The following is a 6,000-nucleotide window of genomic DNA, read 5'->3' on the forward strand; positions in this document are numbered from 1 at the left end:
CCGCGGAGCTCCGGGAGATGAAGCGTCGGAAACGGGGCCTAGAGAGCCGTTGGAGGTCTAGCCGATCCGAACCTGACCGGTTGCGGTTAAGAACCTACATTAGGTCTTATCTCGCAGCGATGAGGGTGGCGAGGTGTAATTACTTCTCCACCCTCATCGCGTCCGCAGATAATCGCCCGGCCGCCCTGTTTAGGGTGACTCGCTCACTTCTTAATCAGGAGGTGAGGGAGGATCCCTTGCAGGGTCGTGCCGAGGAATTTAGTCAACATCTGTCGGATAAAATCGCTCGGATTCGGACCGGTTTGGACTCCAACTGGGCAGAGTCAGGCGATCAGGACACGGGCGGTCTTGTCAATGTTACCTGGGAAGAGTTTGATTCTGTGACCCCTGATGAAGTGGACAGGATTATGCGGAGGCTGAGCTCCACCACATGTTTATTGGACCCGTGCCCTTCCTGGCTGGTTTATGCAGCTAGGGAGAGGACACGAGGCTGGCTCCAGGCGGTTATATCTGCTTCCTTGAGTGAGGGTTATTTCCCCACCGTCTTGAAGGAGGCGGTGGTGAGACCTCTCCTCAAGAAGCCTGCCTTGGACCCAGCTGTATTGAACAACTTTCGTCCAGTCTCCAACCTTCGCTTTCTTGCGAAGGTTGTCGAGAGTGTGGTGGCGCATCAGCTCCCTCTGGTCCTGGATGAAGCGGATTATCTGGACCCCTACCAATCGGGTTTCAGGCCCGGGTACAGCACGGAGACGGCATTGGTCGCTCTGGTGAATGATCTCCGGAGGGCTCGGGACAGGGGATATTCCTCTGTCCTAGTCCTATTAGACCTCTCGGCGGCTTTCGATACCATCGACCATGGTATCTTGCTGCGGCGTCTCAGGGGATTGGGAGTGGGAGGCACAGTTCTTCAGTGGTTCTCCTCCTATCTCCTGGGACGCTCGCAGTCGGTGTTGGCAGGGGGGCAGAGATCGGCCCCTAGGTCTCTCGCTTGTGGAGTGCCTCAGGGGTCGGTTCTCTCGCCTCTCCTGTTCAACATCTACATGAAACCGCTGGGTGAGATCATTCGTGGTTTTGGAGTTGGGTATCATCAATATGCCGATGATACCCAACTTTTCTTTTCGACCCCAAACCACCCCAGTGATGCCCTCGCTGTGATGTCCCGTTGCCTGGAGGCGGTTCGGGTCTGGATGGGGAGGAACAGACTTCAACTCAACCCTGACAAGACTGAGTGGCTGTGCATTCCGGCATCCCGGGACATTCAAAATGTTCCATCTCTTTCTATGGGGGGTGAGCTCTTACCCCCCGTGGATAGGGCTCGCAACTTGGGAGTCCTCCTAGATTCACGGCTTACCCTGGAAGATCATATAGTGGCCGTGACTAGGGGGGCTTTCGCCCAGGTTCGCCTGGTGCGCCAGTTGCGGCCCTATCTGGACCGGGATGCCCTGTGTACAGTCACTCATGCGCTCGTGACCTCTCGCCTTGACTACTGTAATGCTCTCTACATGGGGCTTCCCTTGAAGACCACTCGGAGGCTCCAACTGGTACAGAATGCGGCCGCGAGTGTTGTCTTGGGAGTTTCCCGGTACTCCCATGTTACACCTTTGCTCCGCGAAGTGCATTGGTTACCAGTTGTCTTCCGGGTGAGGTTCAAGGTCTTGGTTATGATCTTTAAGTCCTTACATGGCATGGGTCCGGGTTACCTCAGGGACCACCTGCTGCCGGCGTCAACTCCCCTCCGCCCTGTGCGTTCCCACAGAGAGTGCCTCCTCAGGGTGCCTCTGGTCAGGGAATGCCGACTGGTGGCCCCCAGGGGGAGGGCCTTCTCTGTGGGCGCTCCGGCATTATGGAATCAACTGCCGGTGGAGCTCCGGATGTCATCAGACCTCCGAACCTTCCGTCGCGGCCTGAAGACCCACTTATTTGAATTAGCTGGTCTGGCCTGATGGGGGAATATGGGTTTTAAATTGTTGTTCTTAGTATTGTATTATTGTTTTTTAACTGGGCATTGGTTTAATCTTTTTTAATCTTTTGTATTGTTATTTATATATGCCCTGTGAATCGCCCTGAGTCCCTAGGGAGAAGGGCGGTATACAAAATTAAATAAAACCAAAACCAAACCAAATATGCAGACATACAACCTCCACCTTAAAGAAAACATGCTGACACCTATCAAAGAAACAACATGAAATATCCCTAAAAAGTGACATTAACAAACACACCTGAGATAAACATATAAACAGCACCTCAGACTGCATTCCCCCAAAAAAGAAGGTGAGGGGTGGTAACAGGAGATTCTATCCTCAAAGAAACAGAATCAGCCCTCTGTAGACAGACATACAATCCAGGGAGGTATGTTGTCTCCCTAGAGCAAAAATCAAAGATGTGGCCAAGAACCTAACCAAAATAATTAGGCCCACAGATTACTATTCTTTTCTCCTCCTTCACATTGGGAAAAATGACACAACAGAAAACCTGAGTACAATACTGAGAGATTATAAGCAACTAGGCAATAAAGTTAAGGAGCTAGTAGCTAGTAGTGTTTTCATCAGTGCTCCCAATAAAAGGCCAACACCCATTGAGGGGGAAAAAGAATTCTAGAAATAAACCACTGGCTAAAGGGTTGGTGTGACCAAGAAAACTTTAGTTTCCTGGACCATGGACTGCATTTCCTACATGAAGAACTCTTAGCAAGAGATGGGCTGCACCTCAGGAAAACAGGAAAAAATGTACTCAGAGAAAGACTGACCCAACTCATCAGGAGGGCTTTAAACTAAAATTGAGGGGGAAGGATTGCCAATCTTTAGAATCTCTAGAACACAAAAGCAATCATAAACACCAAGAAAACAAATCAAACAGTGAGGTAGGGAGTAATGAGAAAAAAGAAAAAAACCAAGCAAAAATCAGGAGATGCAGGAAATATACCCACAGACAGGCATAAAAGTCTTAAATGCTTATATATACAAATGCTCAATGCTTGGGGAACAAACAGAGTGAATTAGAAGTAATAGTACATGAGGGAGGGTATTATATAGTTGGCATTACAGAAACCTACTGGGACAAAACCCATGACTGGAATGTATTGGTAGAAGGATTCAAATTGTTCAAAAGAAATAGATCCACAAAAAGAGAAAGGGGAGTTACACTATATGTAAGAGAACATTACATATCTACAGAAATGCACATGATCAAAGATAAAATCTCTCCAGAATGTATATGGGTCAATATAAAAGAGGAAAAAAGTGACATTGCCATAGGTACATATTAACTGCTACCCAACCTATCAGAAGAAACCAGTTAACAAAGAGCCTTGGTGGAGCAGTGGGCTAATGCCTCCTTAAGTAACACCAGCTGCCTGCAATTAGTGCAGGTTCGCATCCCACCAGGCTCAAGGTTGACTCAGCCTTCCATCCTTCCGAGGTAGGTAAAATGAGGACCCAGATTGTTGGGGGCAATTAAGCTGACTTTGTAATAATGCCGCTTGGGGGTGTGTGTGAAGGCCCTAATAAGCAGGCATATACATAGAATGAAGGCTACTGCTAAGCTTGTAAGCCGCCCTGAGTCTTCGGAGAAGGGCGGGATATAAATGGAATTAAAATAAATAAAATAAATAAAATAAACAAATGTGTGTAGGAAGCATACCACAGTTTTAATTGGAGATTTCAACTATCCAGATATCAAGAGTGATACCAACTCTGCAGCAAGTGGGATATCAGACAGATTCCTAACCAACCTAGCTAACAAATTTGTCATCTAAAAGATTAGAAGAGGGAACTAGAAGTAAAGCTATACTGGATCTAATTCTTGCTAATAGAGAAGAAGTGGTTGAGGGAGTTGACGTTGCCAGAACCTTGGGCGAGAGTGACATAGGTCATATTGGAATTCAATATAATGCAAGCACAGGCAACAGAAAATAATCCAACCAGTGTCTTAAACTTCAAAAAGCCGATTTTAACAAACTCAGAGAGAAGCTAGGAAAGATTCCATGGATGAAAATCCTAAAGGGGAAAACAACTCAAGAAACATGGGAAACTCTGAAAAATGCTATCATAAAAGCCCAGTCCAGCACAATACCACTGAAAAAGAAAAACAAGAAAGTCAAGAAGAAACCAGCATGAATGCATGAATATCTCTCTGACAAACTGAATGACAAAAAGGACAAGTACAAAAAATGGAAAGAGGGACAAATAACTATCAGCCGACAGCCAGAATATGCAAAGTTGAAGTCAGGAAAGCAAAGGCTCAGAATGAAGAAAGATTTGCAACAGAAATCAAGGACAATAAAAAAAATTCTTTCAACATATTAATAACAAGAAAAAAGTCAAAGAAACTCTAGGTCCACTAAAGAAAGAAGATGGCAAGGAAATAACAGACAGTAGGGAGAAATCAGAGTTGCTTAACTCATTCTTTGCATCAGTCTTCACACAAAAAGAAATTATGGCCCAACATTCAAATAAAAACTACTGCAAAAAAGACAAACTAGAAACAAAAATTAAAATAAGCAAGAAAAGGCTAAGAGAACACCTATCTGACTTTGATGAACATAAATCACCGGGACCTGACAGATCACACCCCAGAGTTCTGAAAGAGTTGGTAAATGTTATGTCAGGACCATTGTATCATATCTTTCAAAAATCCTGGAGCTCCGGAGAAGTACATGAGGATTGGAAAAGGGCTGATGTGGTTCCCATTTTCAAGAAAGGGAAAGAAACATACCCAGGAAACTACAGACCAATCATTCAACCACCAATACCTGGGAAGATCCTAGAAAAGTTACTCAAAAACCAGATGTGAACAACTAGAGAAGCAAACAAAGTTATAACTAGTAGCCAGCATGGGTTTGTTAAAAACAGATCATGCCAAAGCAATCTTACTTCATTCTTTGATAAAGTAACTAAATTAGTAAACCAGGGAAATGCTGTGGACATAACATAGTTAGATTTCAGTAAGGCATTAGACAAAGTAGACGACAATCTACTGCTTGGTAAGCTAGAAAAAGGTGGAATAGACAACATCACCGCAAGATGTATTTGTATCTGGCTAACAAACCATACTCAATGAGTAATCCTCAATGGTACTACATCCACATAGAGAGAAGTAAGCAGTGGGGTACTACAAGGTTACATCTTAGGCCCAGTACTCTTCAATATCTTCATAAATGACTTAGATGAGGGAATAGAAGGGGATTTCATCAAATTTGCAGGTGACACTAAACTGCCAGGAATAGCCAACACCCCAGAAGACAAGCTCAGGATCCAAAATTGGGACATGAAAGCCAGAAAAGTAGCCCTCAAATGTGGTAGCCATCAACCTGGCTGGAAGCACAAGATGGAGAGATTGCTCAATGTCAGTAAAGAGGAGGGTGAGAGGCCAGCACACTCTGATCATTTTCTTAAGCAAGCCATGAGCATGCTGATGGAGGCATTCAAAAACCTCCAGGAGAAAGAGGCCGACCCCTGCTGTGGCTCAATAGCCATGGTATGGAACAAGGAAGAAGAGATCTGGGAGAATGAACTCGTGAACCCTGGCCCTTCTTTGAGCACTTCAGAAAACACTGGAGTGGCTGCCAAGGCTGCAACCCCAGCCTGTGTCATCTCAGCTGGAGAAGACAGATTCCAGGCTAGAAGGAGCACTCATCCACCTGATCGCAAAGTTCTAGCCCTGGAGATAAAGTATGATGGATTGCCCTAGCAATTGGGCTTCTTCCTGGCCCATGTCCTGAGCTACCTGCACAAATATAGGTCAGACATCCCTGGGGACCGCAGATGTGTCAGGATCATAACCCTGGCCCTGGAGGGTCCTATGGCCAGGTGCATGGTGACCCTGCATAACACTGATGCACCTGAACTCCAGAATTTTAATCTGTTCATGGCAGCCCTGAAATGAAGATTCGAGGACCTCCTAGCAGAATACTAGGGAATGCATCAAGACAATAAAGCAGGGCAGATAACTGGTGGCCATGTACACTGAGGAGTTCGAAGACTTGGCGAGCCACCCTCAACT

The sequence above is a fragment of the Vipera berus genome (assembly GCF_964194415.1).
Source record: "Vipera berus genome assembly, chromosome: Z".
NCBI lineage: Eukaryota > Metazoa > Chordata > Lepidosauria > Squamata > Viperidae > Vipera > Vipera berus.